Below are 25,084 nucleotides of genomic sequence, written 5' to 3' on the forward strand. Positions count from 1 at the left end.
ATTGTATCAATGTATACCCCAATAGCATACATGAAAGTCCCCAGCACTTTACACCACCTCAATATTTAGTGTTGCTCCCTGATTTTTTTCCTTTCAGTGTTGCCCACTAAGGCCGCAGTGTAAGTGTTTTATTGTGGTTGAATTTGTGTTTCCTGATGACCAATGATATTGGATACCTTTTCATTTTTATTTTTAATTTTTTTTGACCACTTAGATATCCTTGTTTGTGAGGGGCCTGTTCAAGATCTCTTTCTATTTGTTTTCCTTACTGAGCTATCTAATTTATAAAGGTAATTTGTAAGAGTGATTCTATATTTCAGATGTGTGTGTCCATTATATTTGTTAGAAATATCTCTTCTTACTCTCTGGCTCCTTTCTCAAGTCCTTAACAGTGATTTTGATGAACTGAAATCCTTAATTTTAATAAAGCAAACTTAGCAAACTTACGTGTATTTTGTCTCTTACTTAAGAAGTCTTTGCACCCTGGAAGCATGCAATATTCTCTAATCGTGTCTTCTAGAAGTTTAGCTATTCGCCTCTTACATTTAATCAGCCATCCACCTGCCATAAATTTTCATTCATGTTGTAAAGTGTGGATCAAATCACAATGTTTTGTTCTGACACGTGTTTTAAAAGACCAGAGCCATCCCCGTCAGTATGCTATAGCTCCTCTTGCATCATAAGTCACGTTCTCAGCACCAGCTGTAGGTCTCCATTCTGCTCCTCTTGTCCATGATGTAATTATTATCACTTTAAAATGAGTCTTGATATCTTGTTGAATGCTCCCTCCCTCTTCATTATTCTTGGAGATTGGTGTCTCTGTTTTAGGATCTTTGAATTTGCATATGAATTTTATAATGAATCCTCTCATCATAAACATAGTATACTTATTGTTTATTCAGGTCTTCATCATGCTTTGCAGGTTCCAGTGCACATATTTTGTTAGATTTATTCTTGCATATTTCATAATTTTTATATTTATTTGTTGATATATATATATATATATAATTTATGTATATGTATCTAAAGATAAAAATTAATTTTTTTGTATATTAATCTTATATCTAGCAAGAAAGAAAGAGAGAGAGAGAGAGAGAGAGAGAGAGAGAGAGAGAAAGAAAGAAAGAAAGAAAGAAAGAAAGAAAGAAAGAAAGAAAGAAAGAAAGAAAGAAAGAAAGAAAGAAAGAAAGAAAGAAAGGACTGCTTAAAGGAATGGGCAGATACCCACCTAATGCAGGACTTAGAAGGCCGAGAATCTGGAAAACAGAGGACTGCATCGCTGGGCACCCTGTTTCATTTTTCCCTTGGATCTTGGCCAATTCGGGGTGCATTCTGGCTTTCTACCACTAGATAACGAATCGCTAGAAATTTAGCACCTAAAACAACACACATTTATTATCCCACAGCTTCAGAGGTCAGGGCCCCAGGCACAGCTTAGCTGAGTCTTCTGCTCAGACAATACAGGTGGCAGACCAGATGTCCACAAGCTCCTTTGTCACCTTGAGGCTGGACTGGGGAAGAGTCTGCTTCAAAGTTCATTGCGGCTGCTGGCAGGCTTCATTTCCTTGAGGCTCTTTTCTGGCTCTGGGCTGGAAACTGCCCTCAGTTCCCTGAGCCTGCAAGGAGAATCTCTTACTCTCTACTCTGCCAGGACAGTCACATTCCGTCAGCCTTGTCCTAGTTTGCTTAGGAGCATGTCACAGGTTCACTCACAATCAGTTGGAAGATATTACACAAGGACGTGAATCACTGGGAGTCATCCTAGGGTGTGTTTGCCACATGGCATCAGCTCTAGAGGCCAAACAGAATGCATCAGCCTGCAATTTGCAGCAGTGTCATGGGGATGTGGAAAGAACAGTTGGAATTCAGAGTTACCGAGGCAGCCAGGAATCAAAAGAAAGGGAAGTGCGGAAAGGTGGGCGTGACAATTACCACACGATTTTCCTTTAAAATATTTTAAGATTCCTAAGGTGTGCATTTGCAGAATTAGAGACTAAAATGTCCCTTCAGACATAGCTGCTAAGAAGCAGAAAGTGTTAACCAGATGTTTCTGTAACTCACAGAGATGAAAATTAGAGTGTTGGGGTCAACAAGGAGGAGGGTACCTAGTAAAAACAAAACACCACCAAGATTCTGGAGATTCCTGATGAAATTTACCAGAGGAGTAAAGGTAAATCCTACGTAGACACGACCTGGAACAGGCATGATTGGATCGCGGTAATCTGCGAGAAAAACAGTGAAATTCTCTCTGGAGGGATATAAGTTATCTGAAGCTTCCACAACTTTCCATATTCAATGTTGGGTGTTTAATAAAAAAACTATGAGGCATGGCAGGAAACAGTACAAAATGACTCAAAACCAAGAAGAAAGATAGACTATGGATCTCCCCACAGGTGATCCAGATACTAGAGTTAATAGAAGAAGACTTTAAAATAACCATAATTAATACATCCAAAAAACAGGTTGCAGAGAAATGGAATCTCTAAAAATTAAAATCAATAAAAACATGATTTTTAAAATTACAAATGTAAAAGATGTATTTAACAGCAAAATGAAGACATAAGATGAGAAGGTTGGTTAACTAGAATGCTGGTCAGTAGAAAATAACCAGATTAAAGCACAGAAATCTTGTACAGAAAAAAGTTGAAGAGAAATATGGAGCATCGTGTAAAGATAAGAGATAAGTGTAATTGGAGTCCAGTATTTCAGTTGAGAATGAACTGACAGAAGCATTTCAAAACATATTTTACCTGCACATTTTCTAAAACTAGCAAAAGACATCATTCTAAGAATTCATGAGGCTGAACACACCTCAAGCTGGATAAATGGTGACAAGGACAAAAAGAGCAAAAAGATACAGACACATCACAGTTACCCTGCAGAAAATCAGTTCGAGGGAGGGATCCTTAAAGCAGTCAGGTAAAATGACATCTTTTCTTCAAAGGAGCAACCATTAGGCCCTAGGTGACTTCTCAACAGACCCAATAAAACCAAAATAAAATGCAGTAATTTTCAATGGGTTGCAATGATAATAATAATAATTATTATTATTTATTATTTTATGTCAAGCCAGCAGTCTATAGTTAAGAATATGTGACAACAAGAAGACTCTTCAGTGAGGAAGATGAAAGACATTGTCGGACAAAAAAAATCAGAGAAAACGAATTAGCAACAGATCCATACTGAAGGGTGTTTTTACATAAATAATGACTGCTTATAACAGTAATAATAATGTCTGGATGGTTTAAAATATATGTATAAATTAAGCACAGAACAGCACAGAACACGGAGTGTGAATGGAGTTAACACTGTTGTAAGGTCCTTGTAAGAGATTTAGAAGTCTTATTTTAAAGTTGACTTTAAAAACTAAAGAATCCATCTTGTTATCTCATGAGTTATGTAAAAATGACATTAAATGATATATAACTGACAAGAAAGTAGAGGGGAGACTGGAAAATATTAAAAAATGTGTGACTAATTCAAAGTCAGCCATGCAAAACGAAAAAAAGAAAAGGAAAGAAAACACACTAAATGTAAATGAACAAAATATTGCATTTTAAAAAAAGATGAGACTGGATTTAAAAAACTAACTAACTATAGGCTATTTTGAAAGACATCTTAAATATAAAGTACACACATTTGAAAGCAGAAGATTGGGAAAATATACCATTCAATAACTAAGCAAAAAAAAGGCTGGTATAAATATTCTAATAGCATGCAAAATAAGCTTTAAGACTAGAGGTATAACTGGAGATTAAGATATTACATAATGATAGAATGGTTAATTCAAGTAAGATATCATACCTAACTTGTTCTAGTACTTACAAAGACAGTTACATTAAAAATCACCAACCATGATTATAGATTAGTCTTTTTCTTTGTTTAGTTTTGCCATTCATGAAATTTGAGGCCCCATTATTAGGTATATACTAATAGAACTAGCAGATTAAAAAATCTGTAAGGATTAGATGATTAGAGTGATTACATGATTTACAAAATTGGGAGAATGAACATATGAAACCCAAGAACAGTAGGATACACAATCTTTCTTATTACACACAAAATGTATACCACTTTATAGAACTAATATCATGTGGAGTATGTATTCTATCCGTGGAAAACAAACTATAAATGAATTTATAATGAGAAATGGAAAATCTTCAAATGTATGGAAATTGAACATGTTTTTAAATATCCCATAAGTAAAAACCAATAAATTGCAATGGAAAATAGAAATATTTAAAACTAAGTGTTAATAAACAAAAATTTAAAGAATGAAAATAAAGCTGTACATAGAGAGAAGTTCAGAGCTGTAAGTGCACATATAAGAAAAAAGTAACTCAAAATTAATGACCTTGGCATTCACATCAACAAGCTGGTAGTGACAGATAATTAAGTTACGTTTACATGAACTTCTGAAGAAAATGCCAAACTTTTTTAAAAGTACTCACATGTTTTGCATTTCCAACAGAAATGAATGAAAATTCCGTTTTCTCCACATCTTTCTAGCATTTGCAATTGTCAGTCTCTTTAATTATACCCATTTTAGAGAAGTGTAGTGGTTTCTTACCATGGTTTAAATTAGGATTTTCCTAATGACTAATGATGATGAACACCTTTCCATGTGCTTATTATTTGTTCATCTTTTTTAGTAAAATTTCTTTCACATCCTTTGCCCTTTTTTTATTGAGAAATTTCCTTACTATTGAGTTGTAAGAGTTCTTTATCTAGCCTAATGAAAGTCCTTTATTGGATATATTATGTTCATAATATTCCCTCTCCATGGCTTACATTTTCACCTCTTTAATGGAATCATTTGAAATCAAAACGTTGTTTTTTTATCTTTGCTGAAGCTCAATTTAACTATTTTGGCTTTCTTTTATGTATTATGCTTTTACTCCCATAATGAAAACTCTCTAATTGAAGATCGCAAGGGTTATGCTGATGATTTCTTCTAGAAGTTTTATAGTTTTAACTCTTACATCTAGGTCTAAGCTATATATAATGTGAGGTAAGGTTCTAAGTGCTAAGTTTTTGTGTTGGTTTGCTTGGGTTTGTTTGTTTTTGCATATTGATATCAAATCGTCCCAGCACCGTTTAGTGGGAAGTCTATACCTCACCCACTGAGTTGCCTCAGGTTGTTTGTTGAACATCTGTTAACGCAATGGAAGGGTTGTTCCTGGCTGCTCTATCTGCTTCCCTGACCTGTACATCTATCCTCAGTCCAATGCTATCGTGTCTTGTTTACTGTACCTCTTAGTCAGTTTTGAAATCAGATCATCCACATCCTCCAAATACTCATTTCATTTTCATGTTATCTCATGTAATCCTCTGAGGTGGGTACTTTGGTCCTCGTTTGCAGATGAGTGAGCCATGCGTCAGGCAGGCAATGTAACTGGATCAGTCACAAGCAGTACTCGACAGAACTGGTTCCACTGAGGTCTGTCTGGCCCCAACGCCTTGGTTCCTTCAGTGGTATCTGTTGCCTTCAGTCACAATTGCACATTTCCACACCCCCAGGAAGCCTCTGGGCAAGACTCCGAAAGCAGCATGGCCTGGGAGAGACACCTCAGGAGAACGAGTTGAGATGGCGGAAGCCTGAGAGGCTCTGTGATATAAGTTTCAAACATTGAAGCACAGAGCACCTCTGTTCTCTCCAAGAACCAAGATAAGGAGACACCCAGTTTGGGGCAAAGTGAGTCCTTATACTCAGTAAATAAGTACAAAGCTGTGATATGTCCCCTGGACACCAAAATGTCCAAATGTAATTCTTTACCTAGGAGTTGAGACCTTCTCAACTCTATGGAACAATTTCTGCCTTCACCCAGGTCCACCTCCCCAGGTTATCCCTTCTAAGGAAAGACAGCAGCCTGGCCACTGCCCCGCCTTCCGTGCAGAGGAGCTGTGCCCTGGCACATTCAGTCTGCACGCTAATCTGGCTCTCATCCTTCATGATTTACCAGACTCCACATGTGATGAAAGTTTCCATTGTCACTTCTGGCAGAGTCTTGGGGACATTTCCTGTCCACCCTCTGCCCTGCATGTCATGCAGTTCACGTGTACCCAAATGAGCCACTTTCTCAGAAGGCTTGTCTTGGGGCTCACATCTGCTGTCCTGTCTCCCTGGGCCTGCAGAACTGAACCTGCAGTTGCCATACAGTAAACATGTCTTCATTTGAAAGAAAACAACGCAAAAATATGGGTACTATAATTTTGTGTAAAGCTCCTGTTCTACATCCACAAATTTAGTTCTCCTAACTTTACCCAACCTTGGGTAGACAGAATTAGCCTATTACAGAGGGTCTGGTAACTGAAGAACAGCACTGATTGACAGAACTTTCAATAGAACATAAATTTGCTGATTAGTAACCTGCGCTAAATCTGCATTGCTGACTAAATTAAACTTAACTTGTGAGTCTAAGATGCAAGGAGTTTCTTAATTCTTTACAACCTGCCTCAGTTGATCTTTGCTGTGTCACAAAGGGCACCAAAGCTTAGCAGCTCAAAGCAATCATTACTCATTCATTTATGGTTCTGCGGGTTGGCCGTTTGGCTGGCTCCAATGAGGGATTTTACTTGTCTCACCGGAAGTGAGTGCAGTTAGTACTGGATATGTAGAGAGGCCTCCCTTGCATGGCTGTCAGCTGGGTTCTTAGGTTCTGCTCCAGGGGACCTTTCCAGCAGCCTGGCTCAGAATCAAGGTGTCAGTTTCGAGTGCACTGAGAAGAAGGAAGTCCCAGTGCACCAGCATGTTCACCACTAGGCTTAAGTCACATTTCCTAACGTCCTAGGGTCCCCATTTGTCACAAGGCCAAGCCCTGGTTCAACGTTGGAGAAGTAGGTGCCAACTCTTGATGGCGAAAACTGAAAAAAGAGTTTGAAATCTCACGCACATGACACCTCTCAGCTTTATCACTCCTGTGAGTCAGTCTTTCCCTCATGTCTCCCATAGTGCCGTGCTCTTTGCTTTGTACATTTTGATTGGTTGACTTATCCGTGCACTCAATAAATATTTGCTGAGCACCTACTGTGTGTCAGGCATAGTTTTAAGTAGTAGAGATATGAAGACAGAACTCTGAAAGGATTTCACAGGCCATGAAGAGAAAAATGAAGAGAACAAGCAGTGTGCAAGTGCCGCTGGTCAGAAGAGCAGGCACTTCTGTTGAGTGAGTTTTCAGCAGGTACAGGGAGGAGACTCAGTCTGGGTCTTGAAGTGTGGTGGTGGGGAGAGCTTTCAGTAAGCATTGACAGGCACGCCAGACAGCTGTGGGGGTTCTGTGAGCAGAGGTGCATGTTGGAGACATTGTTGGGCCAGGACGTGAAAGACGGATTGAGAGACATTACCATTTTCAATTGTAACTTTAAGCAAGGGAGTGGCTAGGGTCAAAGCCATCGTAATGGAGGAGGGGAGAGAGATCTGAGACGTCCAGCAGAGGGAAAATCTCCAGAAACTGGTGGCTGATGTACATGCGGTGGGAAAGCAGAGGCGGAAAGTGGAGGAGGGATGGGCCACGACACCCAGCAAAGGATGGTGTTAAAAGCCCAAAATGAAGGGCAGGGCTGGGTTCCCAGGGCAGGTGCGCCTGTCAGAGGTCACGGCAGACAGGTCTCCCCGACGTCCCTGCAACTCAGACTCCTGTTTGATTCTGTTGTTGAACCATCTTCCAAAACACCAAGCGTGACCTTCCCAAGCTGGCGTGACTCTTAGCAAGGCTAGTCTGCTTTCTTGTTGTTCTTGTTTACACAGGGGGGAATGAAATATGAAGGTAGAAAATCACATTCCACTAGCCACTCGGGTCCCCAGATGCCCCCTGGGAGATTCCGTGTCTTTGTCTAGAGCTCGACTGTTATGGCACAGTCCCTTCTGTGAATGCTGGAGACCCAGCCCAAGCTGAGGCTGCCCCGGCCGCTGGCCGCTGGTCCACCTCCAGCTCCACTGTCGGCCATGTTTACTTTTATTTTAAAGTCAGATCGGATGTAATGCATTGAAAACAATCTTTAATCATTTAGCTACAAACTCTCCCGTAGCTCTCCACTCCTTTTTGGCATGACTTTTTGAGCCTTCGGATCTCCTGACTGCTTCCTACAAGTCTAATCCTATTTTTAAACGTATTTCTACATTTCATCCCCCAGTTTGATTTAAATTCTCCATAAACTAGATAGTCATATTAATCTACTCCCTTACTCTAGGGTAGGCAGCCCTCCTTTTTCCTTTTGAAAAAGAAGTATGAATAAAAATGTTCAGTGAAAATGACAATACATTTGAAAATACTTGACCATTTAGTGTCACAAAAAGTGAACATTGAAGGCCTCTGCTTTTGGATGCTCATCAAAGGCACGCCACTTCTCCACGGCGTTTTCACAGGCAGAAGGGCCTTCTACAGACGAGGGGGCTTTGGAGGTGAGACTGGACAGGGCTGGGCCTGCTCACGCCGCCGGCAGTGCGGTCGGGCAGCAGCAGGGACACAAGCGAATGGCTGCAGACTGTGGCTATCTTCACAAACTGCGGCATTCTGCATGCGCTGGGAATATTCTGCTTATCAGGGAGAAGCAGTCATTAACATTTCACACCCCAGCCCAAGAGACTCAGAGAATGAAAGCATCAATATCCTGATGGAGCCGCTTCTCACGGTGCCCTGCAACTATTCATTTGCTTCTAAAGAGAGGGCTTACTGTATACTTCTTCATGTAAACAATTGACAACCACGTATTCAATATCAAACAGAGCGATTGAAAGGTGGCTTGCTAGAGAGAGACTGACAAGCAGCCGCTGTGAGGAGCTCTGAAATGTAAAAACCTCAAAGACCTTTTCTTCCACCCCAATGAAAGATTATGAATGCTCAGCTCCTTCAAAAACAAAAGAAAGAAAAATAAACCTTCTACATACAAAAACAAGGTGCATGCAGACTCTTTCCTCCTTTCATTTGCTCCTAGGAGGTGTTTGCAGTGGTGATCTCGCCAGGTGGTCCAGCAGGCAAGCCCCTGACTTGGGAGCCCCAGTTCATTCCTGGCTATCGACCTATTAACTACTGCAGCTCACTGTTACTTCCAAGGTTATGTCCATCCAAGGAACAAACCCCAACACACAACCGACCTGCATTTGGGGTGCACAGTCTGATGTTCAGAGGGAGGGAAATGGGGAGGAAAGGGGTGTAGCCAGATCGGGAAGACAGGAGTCTGTTGTCACCTGCTGGAGCTTTCAGGTGCCTGGCTTTAGAAGACAAATTTTGTTACGGGGCCCTCATGTGCTTCCTCTGTCCACTGATGTGTGAAAACCGGCTCAGTTTCTAGAAACCAAGCCAGGATTTAACCAACCCAGCAAGTGAGCCTAGGTCAGCAGAGACAGGGTGACTGGGCGATGGGGTCACAATGACAGGTGACAGGGAGCTGTGTCCCACTGGGCACCACCACCCTTCACAGGGCACCTCAGAAATCGAGTGGGGGTCGGGGGCAGGTTCTTTCATGTGATAGAATAAGCAGGAAGGAACAGATTAGAACAAAATAGAAACTATCAGAGGCCATCAAGCCTAGCAAACAGGAGTGTTCCGTACTTTTGATTTTATTATTCATTTTTGTACATGTACAGGGTGTGTTGCGTGTGTTTTGTGTGTGTGAGTGGAATGTGTGTATAGTGTGTCTAGAGTATGTGGTATGTGCAATACGTGGATTGTGTGTAGACTGTGTATGTGTGTGTGTGTGTTTGAGTGTACTCACAGGTGTGCCCTCCTGCCGGATGGGGCTGTATAAAGCTGGAAAGCCTTGGGGACGTGGAGGGAACAGTGAGCTTTGGGGACAGACCACCTGGAGGGCTCCCCTTCCTGCCACAGGCCTGGGTCAGGGCCCCGGGCACCTACATTTCCCCTGGGAAAGGCCTGTGCCCAGGCTCGTGAGACAACGTCCTCGGTGCCGTAGGCTGCCCATCCCCAGCTTGGCCTGTATCTGCTCAGTGTCCCTGGGCTCCCACAAGTGAGGGCCACCCTCTGGGGCCATGGAAGAAATTGATTACCCCTAACTGCACAGAAAAAACTGTCACTACCAGAGAACATAGCAGACAGACAGAGGTACATGGAATAAGAAGAATCCGTATGGGAAGGCCGTAAACACAAAAGCAGTGAGGAGAACTGAACCTACCAGATACTAAAACACACGATGAAGTTTGAAAAGTCATAACAGCCTGACACTGGCACGGAAGCAGAGAACCTACAGAAAGTCTAGAACGTCCACAAGTAAATCCAGTAAGTCGATGGTCCCGGGCGGCAGAAAGCGCAGTGCGTCTGAGTCTGCGAGGAACTGGGGGGAGAATCCCAGGGGCTGCCTGCCGGCCACCTTCTGGAACAAAAACGGAGCTGCCCTCAGACCTCGGAAAAAGGTGAAAATCTAAGCGGATGAAAGATTTATTATGAATAATTATGAAAATAATAGACGAAGGAAACAAGAGGGAACAATCCTTTCTAGTTATGATGCAAATCCAAAAGCCAAAAAGAAAGATTGAAACGTAAGTATAGAAACAAAATCTTCTTCATGGAAAAAGTATCATAAGCAAAGTAAAAAGTGTTTTCAAGTCAGATTCCTGCCTAACAGTTTATTTCCTTAATAGATAAAGTCCCCACAATCCCTACGACCCACGGACAAGAGGTACGTGGATGAGTGTCACAGACAAGTCAGCACAGACGTCACTTACATACAAGACATGACCCCCCCACACACAGAGGACAAATGACAGGGAAAACCGCGGACGCCGTTTCCCCTGTGAAAGCTCTGACAGGTGGGGAGTACACTCTGCAGGGGACGCTGTGAGCTCTGAAACATAGTTGGTGCAAGTGGACATCAGCCTCAACTCTTGTCAGCAGCTTGGCAACATTCACTGAAATTAAAAATGCATTGGCTTCCAACCAAGCAACGCCATTAGCATAAAAGTGATGCCCACAGAAAATGACATATATAGTGTTTGTTTTTGTGTATTTAAATGTAGTTTTTATTTCTAGTGCTTAAAAATGTTATTCCTTTCTAATTAACAGTGTTCCTACCATTCATAGATTAGATGAGAATGACCCAAAGGTCCATCGACACTGACCGAGTTAAAAGAACCACATTTCATCAACGCCATGTAGAGGGTTACTGCGCAGCTGTGCAAATGGACAAAGTGCTGGTTCTGTGTCAGGATGGAAAGAGCACTAAGACTCCCCAGCAAGTAAAAGGAGCGAGATGCAGAAAACAGTGCTTCGTAAGCCCTGCTGGCAGCCATAAAAGGGGCAGGGAAAATATGCGCCTTCGCTTATGTTTCTGGAAAACCTCTCTGAAAAATGATGGAAGACACCGATAGCTACTGGGTGGTTGCAGCAGAGTGACCAGACTTTTCCCGGGAGCCCTTGTAGTTTTGGGACTAGACTACTTGGTAAAATAGTAAATTACACATATGTGTGCGTTTCTATGCCTGTACATACAGCAATGGCTCTCTGTGTGTGTATGTAGAGTATGTGACAACACTATGTGACATATTATGTGTCTGTCAAGCGTATTTGACCAGCAGGACACTCAAATGCATCGTTGTGTGGGTTGGAGGTCCATGGATCCCACTTTGGGTGACATCCGGTCGAACAGAGTTTGGGATCCTTCTTCACCCGGGTTTTATAACATTTTGAAAATAAGTGGGAAGAGAAATCTTGCATCTAGTAATAAAGAACAAAACTTTAAATGGAGAGGGGGGAAATAAGGGCCCAAATCCAAGGTATTTCAGGGAAATGAGTAATAAGATAAATTGACAGCTTATTGGGAAAATCTGCTTTCGCTCACGTATTTCTCCGACTTTCATGGTCCAATATCTTTGGGTGGATTTTCCGTATATTGACTACAGACGCACATTGCACTTCATGTGCTCTACGATACACTGGGACAAACAGAAACTGATGCGCTGGGATAAGTCTTGAGTCCCTAGCTGGTTCTCTGCCACCTTAGGGAGCCATCAGTCCATTGTCAGACGCACTGGGCAGGCGCTGGAGCCATGCAGACTCCTGGAGGGGGCACCAGCCGCTGTCCCCCATGTTACCTGTGCAGATGTTGTCCCAGAAAACAGGCGTGCAGCTGGCCTGGAAGCACTGATGTCATGAGACTGCCTCAGCAGACAGTCCACAAGGGGGACGGGGCCCTGAATGTCCCCTTGCCCAGGCCACCAACTCCGTGCCCACCGTCGCCTGAGCACCACAGCCGCTGAGGGCCATCCGTGGCACAGAGGTATTGCTGTGACTTGGAATACTCCCCGTAGCACCTCCTGCCCAGGTCCAGAGTTACATTTGAGGGCCTGAGATCTCAGCAGCCGAAGGGCCCTCCTTGGGGCACGGGGGGACTGCGTCCCAAAGCTGCAGCAAGCAGAGCTCCCCAACTCACCCTTGCCACACACGTCTCATGGCCGGGACCCAAGACACCTGTCCCCTGCCTAGGGCCTGGGCTCTCTCTCAGGTGCTGGCCCAAGTGGTCCCACCAACAGGGCATCATGCTTGCCCTTGACTTGGTCGTTTTTCTTCTTAGAAGGCAGAGTGTAGGACCCGTTTCCTCACCAGCGTGCAGATAAGTTGTTACTTACTTAAATTTCTAAAACAAGCTCATAATGTTTTCACATTATTTCTATTTCAGCACAGCTCCAGTTCCCCAAACTCTGCAAATGACACTGCGTTGGACGACCATGGAGAAGTGTGCCAGTGCCTGGGGTTTCGGTCTTCTGATGTCGACCAACCTATGTCACGTGTTCTACTAAAACTGCAGGTTAACTTCAGTTTCCATCATTAAAATACTCTCCTTTTTAGCTAATAACCGAGGCTGTTCTAAAACAGAGGACACGGGAAACTAATTAAGAATAAATCTCTAAAAAATATTTCTCTTATTATCTACAGGAAGATTTTTATTAGCCCCTACTAATAATAAATGAGAATAATAAATAATAATTAATCTCACTGTCCTGAGTTTAAATTTGCTCTAAGGTATCCTTATCGGAATTAAACAGAGAAATAAAAATTTGTTGTCAATGAGCATTTCTCCTAAAGTGTCTGTCTTGCAGGATGGGTCTCCAAATGCAGCTTGGAACTTGTGACCCTTAAAAGCATGAGTGGCGTCATTTTCAAATACACGTTTACTATTTAATTAATACCCTGCCTTTGCAATGCAAACTGGAATTACAAAGCTGACAATTATAATTTAAAAAGAAATGCCCATGTTATGAGTTATGAAAATGACATGGAAATTGTGCTATTTAATATTTTCCAAAAAGTATGTATATATTTTTTGACAAAGGTGCCCTCCATCACGTCTGGGATTGTTGTCTACAAGTTACATTGGGAGACGCGCCTCTATTCCACTTCCATTTGACTCACTATCTGTGTTCAGTGTAAATCAAGACCGAAGAAATTTTACCTTTACAGTGAAATTGCAAATCTATTGCTTGAAAGCTTTGCCAGTTTCAGACTTTGCCTCTGCTTAAGCACAGCCCCGTTTCTCTCCTCAGCATAATAAATCTGTCAATCTAAGCACCCAAATGCATGGCAAACACTTCATTCATTTTTAATCGCGGGATTTCCACGATGCGTGGGAGTGAAAGGCGCAGTCTGTGATGCCATGAAAGTTGCATGGTGAGCAGAGAGGGGTCGAAGTTCTGAAACGACAGACTTGCTTCTGAAGCCAACTTTGTGACATTGGGAATGAATGGACACACGGAATTCGTTTGCAAACAAGAAGCATGCCCCGTGGTGCGCACACCTGGTAAGGTAAGTACAGGCAGAACGAGGAGAAGGACCCATAAATTAGTCGTATGTGTGTGAAAAAGCAACGTGGTGCCCAAACAAAAGCACTGAATTTCTACGCTCTGACAATTAATTTTTCTCTTAAATTAAATACTAAGCAGGGTAAAGTGATGCTTTCTCGGGGAACAGAAATCATCTTGCCTCAGCAGATTGCTGTGGACCCATTAAAACAGACCCAAGGGGAAGACGGAGGCGGCTGAGCTGGGCTCTGCAGAAGCGAAACCAGGGGCCTTGGTTCAATCCCCCGTTTAGCTGCGGAGAACACAGGTTACATTTTATTTATGATGATAAAAAAGAAAAAGGCCTCTAATCAATAACTGATACCCTGTAAGCACCTTGTAAATAAGTTGAACATTTTTATGACTTTTCTTAAGGATGCAATTAATAAAACATGAATAAAAATATAATCCTAGAAATTTAAATGGTCAGTTTTAAAGAACAGCACAATACTGATGTAGTGAATTTAAAGAGGTCTTGCATGTTGAATTATACAGTGTAGTAGATAGAATTCAAAGTTGCATTAGCATCTCTAATGGCTGATATAAACCAACTGTAGTCATCAGTCAATAATCTAGGGGAAGTTGATCTAGTGTGTGTCAACTTAGTAAAAAATGAACACAGTGCTGATTGGCTAATAAAAGTCCAAACCTTCAAACACTGGAGGTACCGATTATTCCAAACGACACAATAACCGACATGAGTGCCCCAGTTGCACCCACCGCTGACCCCGTCCCCAGCGACTCCTGGCCATGGGGCAGCAGCACCCTTCCTGGCCTCCCCCAGGTTCTGGGAGGTAAAACTGCTCCTGTGTAGGAATGTCCCCAGGCTAGAAATTCCAGCAGAATCAGACAAACACAAAAGCTTACACCTATGTTTGTTAAATGTCAACAGCAAATGCACAAATTATTCAGAACTCATCACAAGGTATTTTTACGGAGGAGGGTTTTGTACTTTTATTGTTTAGAATTGGTGCATGATGATGATGAAAGAGGACCAGTTTTTACTTGGTTTTATAATTATTTGAAATTCCCTACATAATTCACCGTTGTTGCCTGCATTAGTGGCAGCCTCCTCCCCAGCTCTCTCTTGGGGTGCCACAGGGGCCAGAGGAGATGGCCTTGGGGTCAGCCCAGCCCAGACCCCAGATATGTGACCAAAGGTTAATCCAGCTTTATCCACTGGCTTGCCCCAATTAAGGCCCCAGACATGAGGCAGCCAAGAGCTGCCCTCTGCTCTTCCCAAATTCCTGACCCAAAAATCCTTAAGCATCGCAAAATGATTGTGTCATGCTCTGAGTTATGAGGGCGCTTGTTTTGCAGCAATAAACACCTAGAACACACTCATTCATGTATCTGCTCATCCATCCATCCATCCATCCATCCATCCATCCATCCATCCATCCATCCATCCCCCAGGTCCTGGGGGCATATAAATGGACTGGGGTGGGCTCTCTGCGTCCCACAGGGCCAGACCCTTTGTTCTCATATATTTGTTCCACCTGAGAGTAGAAACCTGCTCCTTTTCTGATGAAGTGCCCGTGAAGCACCCCAAATTCAGACGGGCCTCACAGTGTGCCCAGTTCTCAGGAGCACTGCCTGCCACTCAAATGCAGGGGACCTCCCCTACGGACCTGCTTGTCTAACACACAAAACTTAGAAGACTTGCGATAAGTAAGAAAAGCAGAGAAAATGTAAAATGACAGAACCAACTCTGCAATGTTTGAAAGAAAAAGCAAACAATGTACCGTGTCCCTTGGAGTCAAAGACCATTGGTCTGCATCAGGCTGACCTCAGATGCCACCGCCCTTGCCTCTGCCCTCACGTGTGTCTGCCTGGAGAGCACAGTAACGGTGTGTGCTCCCTGCAGTCATTTTGGACGAGGGGAGATGGCAGCCCCTTGGCCTGCATATTTGCTCCTGTCTTCCTCAGGCACCTTTCCAGTAACCTCCTGGCTCCTGGTAAAGGACCTGCCCCCCAGAACGTGTCGCTCTGTTGCAACTGGGAACCATCTCACGAGGATGTCTCCAGCATCACCTGAGGAAGGGTTCCAAGTTGTCGCTGAAAACCTCGACTAGAGAGCGAAGCTGGAAGGCTACGATGACCCTCTGTTGACACTGAGTCAAGGCCACAGCTGGGCCAGCCGGTGGCTGCTTCGCCCGCCAAGAGCCCTCACCGTCCGTTATAAAATCAAAGGCCTACTAGAAGCTACCAAGTTCCAGAGGCTCGCCTGGGTTCAACACCTAGTGGGCTGCTTAATCCTTATCAAGTTCAGTAAATAGACTCATGCATAATACATGTTAGGAACAGATAAACACACGTATGTTTCCTCCCATCTACCCCTCCTGTCTTCTTCTTGGCCAGCCTCTAGGCTTGCCGGGTGCAGGCCGGGAAGCAGGACAGATTTCCTGCCCTCGTGCCAGGCAGGCTCTTCCTCTATGGACCAAATGCACGTGTCCCCCCAACTTTCCACATGGAAGTCCTACCCCTTAATGTGATGGTGTCACCAGGGGGCGCCTTTGGAAAATGACTAGGTTTCAATGAAGTCATGAGGGTGGGGCCCTTAGAAGAGGACAAGGAGCGTGGATACACACCGGGGAAAGGCCACGTGCCCCCAGAACCAGGAAGAGGCCCTTGAGAGAAGCCCACCATTCCGGCACCTTGAGCGCGGATCTCAGGCCTCCACCAGGCCGTGGTATTTGTGGCAGCCCAGGCTGCACATCCTCCCACCCCTCCTTTCCCAGGTGAATTCCTCTGCGCTGTCCCGGGGGCCCAGTGCGACCCTTGCCTCCTCGCTTGGCCAAGCCCAGCATGCAGCCGTCCGTTGCGTGAGTTCTTCAGGCCGCCATAACCAGCTAGCACACACCAGGCAGCCGGAAGTCCTCCCCGGCTGGAGCCTGAGATCCAGGTCAGCACAGTGGCACTCTCCCAAGGGCTCTCTCCTTGGCAAGGACCTGGCCACCCACTCCCGGTGTTCTCAGGTGATTGTCCCTCTGTGTGTACCTGTGTCCTAATCTCTTATTTTGAGGACACCAGTCCTATTGCATCAGGGCCCACCCTAGTGATCTCATTTTATCTTAATCACCTTTGTAAAGGCTTTACCTCCAAATACAGTCACCTTCTGAGGTGCTGGGGGTCAGGACTTCATCACAGAAATTTGGAGAAGAGGCACAATTCAAGCCCAAACATCGATGTGAGGTAGAAAATGGTTCCTGGTGCTCTTCCTCATTCACTGGACAAAGACTTCTGTCACTCAGCTGGATGTGGCTGTTGTGCCCTGAGGCTAAGGAGAACTGGGGACCTGTACACATGGCTGTACGTTTAGGAAGCAGCTGCTAAACTATCACGAAGTGCCACGTGCTTAGGGTCAGGAGCGGTTTCTACTCAAGCAAGGAGAGCCAGACAAACCTCAGAAGCTGCAAAGAGGGCCAGAGGAGAAGCTGGGTGAGGTCCAGCAGGCGGGGAATAATCAGACCATGGTGACTGGATGCGGGAGTTTGTCTGTGTGACCCGTCCCGAGTCTGGATACCAGTATGGTTCTCTCTGAAGCTTTTCCTTGGAGAGTGGTCGGTGCTGGCTTATTGTGAACTTGTAACTTCCATCAATCAAGAGTGGTACACAGAGGAGGTCGCCCGCCCTCAGAATTCCCTGAGAAGTGGCAGTTCCAATTTTCACTCTGGAGAACAGAAGAGACTTCCCATTCTGTACGTTCACAGCTGAAGTCCCCTGGAGAGCGGTTGGGGCAGCGTTTCCCGGAGACACCCCACGAATCAGTCATGAGCGGAAAGTGAATGGCTGTCCCCAGGCCCCCTGGCGATGGGAAGATAGTTTCAGGAGCCTGTCAGGAAATCCTGTGGCCCCAGGCCCAGGGCGACGTTTTTATTCCCAGGCCTGTTATTGATTTTGGTGTGAAGAAAATAATTTGCTATTTCCGCTTACGATGTCACAGGAAAAAACCCCACCCCATGTTTCATTTGCTAACAGATCTTAGCTGGAATCTGCCTTTGATTACAGGGCAGCTCTAGCTACAAGACGGAGGTGTTTACTACGTAAAGGTACTACCATCTTTATGAGACATGGCACGCTAATCGAAAACACAAGTAAACTGAAAATTAAATTTAAAAGCCTATAATTTAGTATCTCCCCGGCCGGGAGTGATGGCTTTCATTTGCGCGGGATCCGAGCCGTTCAGGGTCAGTGTGACGGGGGCCGGGCGCCGGCCTCTTCCCAGGGCCGATGGAGCTGATTAATCTCTTGGAACCAAGCTTTGTCTTCTCCAGCTCAGTGAACAACTTCATTTCAGCTGATGAGTTCAACCAGGGGTCAGAACAATCCTCATTTCTGACAATCCCACGAAGAGGGAATTAATTTTATGAGTTAGTGCCACAGCGCTTAAAACGAAGCTGGAAAGAGAAGTTAACATAAGCAGCAGAGAGAAAATCTGTGTGCAAACCCTCCACTTGATTAAGATAAGGGAAAATATTTGCTGAGCGAGGTGAGGGGACAGGGAACGAGAGGGCTCAGGGGATCGGAAACAAGCCGCAGAGCCTCTACCTTCGGCAAACACCAGAAACATTTCATTAAACTTTCGTGCTCATGATTTAACATGAAGAAAATTCAAAAAGGGCCACATAAGGGCAGTTTGAGAGGATTAGACTATTGTGACTACAGCATTAAAAAGTAAACTAAAACAAATTTGAAGTAGCCAGGAAATCTCATCAGATACTGGCCAAATACTATGTAAGAACTATTATTGCAACAAAATACATTTTGTAAATCCATGCCAACCTTAATGGCTGCCCATCAGTGGTCACTCAGTGCTCTGGCATCTCCCTCCTCAAAAAGACATAATTGATCTCATAGTCAAAAGTGTGTCCAAGACTCTATTATGGGTTACGTTGTATCCCCCTAAATTCCTATATTGAAGTCCTAACCCTCAGTCCCTTAGAATGTGACTGTATTTGAAGACAAGGTCTTTCAAGAGGTGATTGAATTAACATGATGTCACATGGCTGGGTTCCAATCCAACATGACTGGTGCCCACATGAGATGAGATTAGGGCACAGACACACAGAGAGCAGACCAGGTGAGGACACAGGGAGAAGACGCCCATCTACACGCCAAGGACAGAGGCCTCAGAAGAAACAACCCTTCGGACACCTTGCTCTTGGACGTGCAGCCTCCAGAACTGAGGCCAGTCTAGCCACCACCCCTCCACCCCTGAGTGACCAGGCCAGGCGACGTGATGATGGTGGGGTTGTTTTCTGTGGTGGAATCAGCCCGGATGGAGAGTTCCACAGGGAAGCAGCGGGGGTGTGGCGGGATCACCCACGGCAGAGACCTCACCGCAGGGTGGGGAGGCCCGGGTCGGTTCTCGGCAAGGACACACCCTGCGTGAGTTCGTGCAGACGTGCGCGCGTGCAGACGTGTGTGCACGCCCCTGTGAGCGCACACGCGTGCACGCTCCCTGAAGCACGACCGCCGTGGGATGGTGGATGGCGGCGTGGGACCACCCGGGGATCCACCTCCCGAGGCATTTCTAGGGCGCTGAATAGCACGGTGGGGCCCACCTCACCTCTCCCACACTTTCCCTCGTGGCTTCCAAGCCCGCGCTTCCAGTGGGCGAAGGCATCTTACCGCGGCATTTAGCAACGAGACAGAAGCACGTGGAAGCCTCCGGAAGCCGAGACCCGGGACACGCGCCGAGCCCAGGCTGTGCAGTGCTGCGCGGGCTGTGTTAGCTCCCGTCATCTGCTGAGATGTTCTCATCTCGATACGCTCTCATTTTAGGGTCACCTCCATCCAGGTGGAGATGCGGTAAATGCAGAACCCGGCACCGCGTGGGGCCAGTGCCCAGGGACGCCGAGGGCCCATCCTCCTCCCTAACCCTAACCAACCCTTCCTGCAGGGAGTGGGGAGGGCTCCCCCGCCCCAGGAGGGGCGGCACCCACCCCAGACTTTGGCCCTGCCCCCTCCCCTCTGCCCAGGCCTGAGCCGGAGGCCCCCGGAGAGCTGGTGGCTGAGTCCTCGTCCCACGGAGATGGACCGCCAGGCCCCACGCCGCGGGTCGGCAGCTCACACAGCGCTGTGTCCGCCAGGGGAAAGCGCGCACTGGACAGGGCCCAGCTCAGTTAACTGCACCCGCAGCCCCACAACCTCACTGCAGCCTCAGTGGGACACGGTGTCCATGCTCTGCTAAGCGGCTTAAATGGCCTCCCTTCCACTCCAAAATGGCCCGATTTCAGGGCAGAGAAAAGTGACTCCTCTAGAGTATATTTCTTCGTCGCTTTCCAAGGAGTTTGGGGAGACAGGTACAAAGGCTCCAAGGTTCTCCAAAAGAAAGAAAAAAAGGGGGGGAGTATAAAAAACATGGAAAAGGGGAAACATAGTCGCTCTTTAATGTTGAGGATAACTGAGAAAATTAGGCTGAACCTGTGATCGCACGATCCGGATAAACTACATTGGTGTTAAAGAAATGGGGTTGGGAGAAAATAGGAACAGCCATCGGCAAAGAACTGTGACTCGCTGGACGGTGTCACGTCCCCTCCCCACTGCCCTTCGGAGCAGCACTGCGGCCTGAGACGCGTCCCACACACAGGCGGCCAGAGGAACAGGCCCTGGGTCCTCTGGGCTCCAGTGATGGCTCCCAGGAGGCCGTCCTCTTCCCCGGCTCTCCACCTCCCCAGCCTCCCGCGTTCTCCCACGGGGGACTTGGGTCCTCACTGTCTGGCTCACTTGTCCCTTGCATGGCTCTTCTTACAGGGGACAACCTCAACACTGGCAGTGCCCAAAGGCCACATGCTCAGCGGACTCCCAGCATAATCCTTCACAGAAAAGGAAACTGAGGCCTGGTGCTCTAGAAGCTTCTCTCACATGGCGGGGTTCAAAGCCAAGGGAGCTATTCCAGAACTCATGTCCTTCACCACTAAACAAGTTTTCTCTCTAAAAACAGCATTCATTTCCTTTTGCTGAAATAAGTGTAAGGGCACTTTGATCTCTGTTCTGTCCTTACCTCTAGTTTCAAATTGGATCAGTCATATCCAGGGTTTATATTCTCCAATGTTTCTGCTGCAGTGTGGAGACGACAAGGACAAATGTTGAAGGAAGACACACACACAACACCCCCTTACACACAATGCATAATACACAATACACACACACACGACACACACACACACACACACACACACGACACACACACACACACACACGACACACACACACACACACGACACACACACGACACACACCAGAGAACCCAGAATCCCGAGGACACAAAACATCTTGGCAGTGCGTTGACGTGTGCCTGGGCTAACAGTACGACGGCGATTGGAGGTGTGCTTTAACTGCCAAGGTGCACAAACAGTCTAGACTTTCCGTGTGGTGCAGGCATGGGAAACAGGGCCCCATCATCAGTGACAGGCGTCACTACACATAAGTGGCCCATAGATCTCTGTGCGGAGACGGAACGATTTACTTTACTTTGTTCCCTGGCTCAGAAATCAAGAAATTACAGTTTCCTGAGAGATTCCCTAATTAGTGCTTTTCTCTCTTACTTTCCTCCCATTGGTTCTAATTAACGAGCTCTCTAGAGTCTGTCTCTGAAGAGACTGGCCGTGGGAAAGTAAGGGAACGTGCAGGTCTCTGCCTTCCTCTGGACAGGGCTGCAGGGCACAGGGCTGGGACAGGGGACAGGGCGCCCCTCCTGTGTCCTGCCACCTCCTGCCTTGGGTCCTGCCTTGGGCAGAGGACCTGCACCCCTGCTCCTGGGGTCCAAGGTCACCACCAGCCTTTCCCAGCCATCTGGAGGAGCTGGTCTCCCCTCTCGCTCTTAGGGTCCTGCGCTGGAATTGCCAGCCATCTGCTCTCGACGGGAACTTCCCGGGAGCGGCCCATGGGCTCACCTCCCATACCCCAGGGCCAGCACAGCAATGGAGGACTAACAAGTGACCATAATGGGTGCACTGAAATGCCACCTGTGTCCTCACAACAACCGGTGGTCTGAATCCCAGGGCACACACGGAGAGTCGGGAAGGTGACTGCGCTGGGTCCTCTCTTGTCTGCACCTTCCTGATGTGGGGCAACCCAAAGGAACACCTGCTTGGGGGGCTGTCTACACCCTTGTCTGCACAGACCCTGCTGTTCATGGGAGCCCTCAGAGGTGGCTGAGAGGGCCCGACTGGTTTAAGATGGGAGGAACCTGAGTGTGAACTCAGACTGAAGGCTGAGCTAGTTAGGGGCTTGCAGATAAAGAGAAGAGGACTGATGAAACTCTCTTTTAGAACAGACTCTGGGAAATAACTAAGCTGGGATACAGAAAAATCCAACTTCCAACATTCTATAATCAGGAGAAAATAAATTAAAAACTTTTTTTTTAACCCCCACTGGCTCTACTTCCCTAAGTGAATACTCACCAGTTCTGAGCCTGGGGCCATTTCTGTCAGTGGGTGACAGTCAAATTATTCTAGCCCCAAGCACATTTTATTTACATAATTGCTCTTTGGGCAAATTCCTCCACTCCACCCCCACCCACCCTCCAGAAACCCTGGATCTTTTACTGACATCATCCTCATACTCCCACTTCCATTCCATGGTTCATGTCCCTGAAAAATAATTATAAGCTTTGATATATAAGAAATCATTACCCACTGATTTAGATAATGAAATAATGTAAACGACAGCAAGATGTCCTATGATTCTTACACACTTCCTGCTGTCTCTAACATCATTTAATGATTTTTTGATTTTCGTTGCAAAGTTAAAAAAAAAAAAAACTTGAAATTTGAAATACAGCAGAAACATCAATGCTAGAAAGCAAAGAGGCATTTTATCTCATTTTCTGTATGGCACTAAAGCAACCTTTGAAAGAGGAAAATCTTCAAAGCCGGCCTGCAATCATTGCATATTTTAATAAGAATAAGGCTGCATTGTCAGAAAGCACATCCTGTTGGCCAAATTGGTCTACCGACTTGTATTTCATGACGCCAAGCTGATTGCCGTTGGAGACACCTATCTCGGTTATCAATTCATCTATCTATTGCCATTTTTTATAATCAGAATATATATACATACATACTAATTGAGAACTGGATATCAGGCGGAGATTAAGTAACCATTAAATACCACCGGTATTCTATAATACTTCATATTGATTAGTTAACATTGTTTCTTAAAATTTTACGCTTTTCCTAGTAGTCCAGCCATGAGTCATGTAACCACGTTTTGGTCAACCACGGACTGCATATACGACAGTGGTCCCGGAAGATTATAACAGAGCTGAAAACGTCCTGTCTCCTAGTGGTGCCACAGCTGTCTTAATGTCAGAGCCAAAGTCTTGCTCATGTGTTTGTGGTGATGTTGGTGTAAACAAACCCACCGCACTGCCCGTCGTGTGACAGCACAGCACGTACACTGCTGTACAGTGCACGGTACTTGCTCAGGAGAAGCGACTATGCTACTGGCTTGAGTATGTATTGCACGGTACCTGTTATTGTTACTTCACAGTGTAGTCTTTCTACTTACAAAAGTTGCTGTGACACAGTGTGCCCTGTTACGCCAGCAGCAGCCTCATACATGTCGTGTTTACTGCATCGTTTAATCTTGTCTTGCTTCAATCTCATGATGTGTTGTACCACGATGTGCTGCTGTACAGGCTTATAACCCAGGACCAGCAGGCTCTACCATGCAGCCTGGGTGTGTACTAGGCGGTACCACCCAGGTTTGTGTAAGCGCCTCCATGATGTTCGCACAACGATGAAATCGCCTGACTCACTTTTCAGAACATCCCATGGTTAAGCAGTGCATGGCTGTAAAAGTCACTCGGGCTTATTATAAAAAGTCAAATAATTTTGAAATGTATAGGAAGAAAATAAAGAATACCCATGATAGTGTTACGGTGAAAAAAAAATTTTTTTCTTTACCCTCTTAGGTTCTGTAACTGGGGTCCTGTAAATTAACTGACAAAAGATAAATAGGAAAAGGGAATGCAAATTTCTTTATATTTTATGAGCATGGAGTTCACAGAAAAGACGTGAAACTTAAAGAAGTGGTTAGAATCAGGGGCTTATACACCATTTTAACAAAGGAAAGAGGGTTTGAGCATCTAGGGACAATAAATTGTGGGAAAGTGACTAAGAAATACCTATATGTGGGAAATAATGGAGGAGAAGAGTCCTTTTAGTAATGTTTGTTTCTGCAGTCTCACATCAGTGCCGACTCTGTTCCCAGCGATAGGAGCTGCTCTCGGCTTCCTGGTACGGTACAGAAAAACATTGCACAGAAATAAATGTATGCCCTGCTTTAGGCAGAAACAGAGAGGGCAGAAAATTATTCCTGCTTCTGTTGATTCTCAAATGGCCTTCAGCTCAAAATAACACTTGTGCCAAAGTGCCATGTTTTGGGGGATGATATTCTGATCCATTTCAATCCCAAGTTCAATAGATAACCTCTTCTACAACTTATATATATATATATATATATAAAACATATATATATATAACATATATATAAAACATATATATATATATACATATATATATATATAAAACAGTATTATTGCAGAGAAGTTCTAAGAATGAAAGCATTTTTATTTTTGTAGAGTGTATAATTTAGTTGTTGCTGTGTAACAAATAACTCAAAAAACTTATCGGCTTAAACAACAGAAGTGCATCATTTTCCTTTGGGTCAGCTGGGTGGTTATTCCTTCCCTCCGGGTCAAGATCGATGAATATTCCAAGATGCCTGTGCTCACATATCTGACTGCTGCAGAGAGCGTCAGCCGGGAGATCAGCCATACTGCACACAGCCTTGTGCTCTCCACTAAGTTATCCCAGGAGACATCACAGAATGGCCACAGGGTTCAGAAAAGCAGCCAGAGACTGATCCCCAACATGCCAGCCCCAACAGGCTACTGCTTGTCGCGTTGGTCAACGCCAGCCCTAAGCCAGGATTGTCATGGGAGGGGCTATGCAAGTGTGGGGCTGCCCAGCAGCAGAGATCCCTGGGAGCTATGCCAACAATCTACCACAGCACCCTCTGTCATGTGCCTCTATGTGAAGTCAGCAAAAGTGACACCATGGGGTGTGTCTTCAGTGTGGTTATCTTCCTGTGCAATCACTAGGAGGCCACCTGTACCCTGCCGTCATCCCAAACAGATCACTGACCCTACCCAACAGGCCCCCAGCTTCAGGGACCCACTTCCACCATCATCCTGGGAACCTACCGTTTCCTGAAAAACTCCCTCCTACCCTTCAGATGTGCGAGTCCCTGCGGTAGCTCTCCCTCTCCTGTGTTTATCCT

This window comes from Rhinolophus hipposideros (genome assembly GCF_964194185.1).
Source record: "Rhinolophus hipposideros genome assembly, chromosome: 7".
Taxonomy (NCBI): Eukaryota; Metazoa; Chordata; class Mammalia; order Chiroptera; family Rhinolophidae; genus Rhinolophus; species Rhinolophus hipposideros.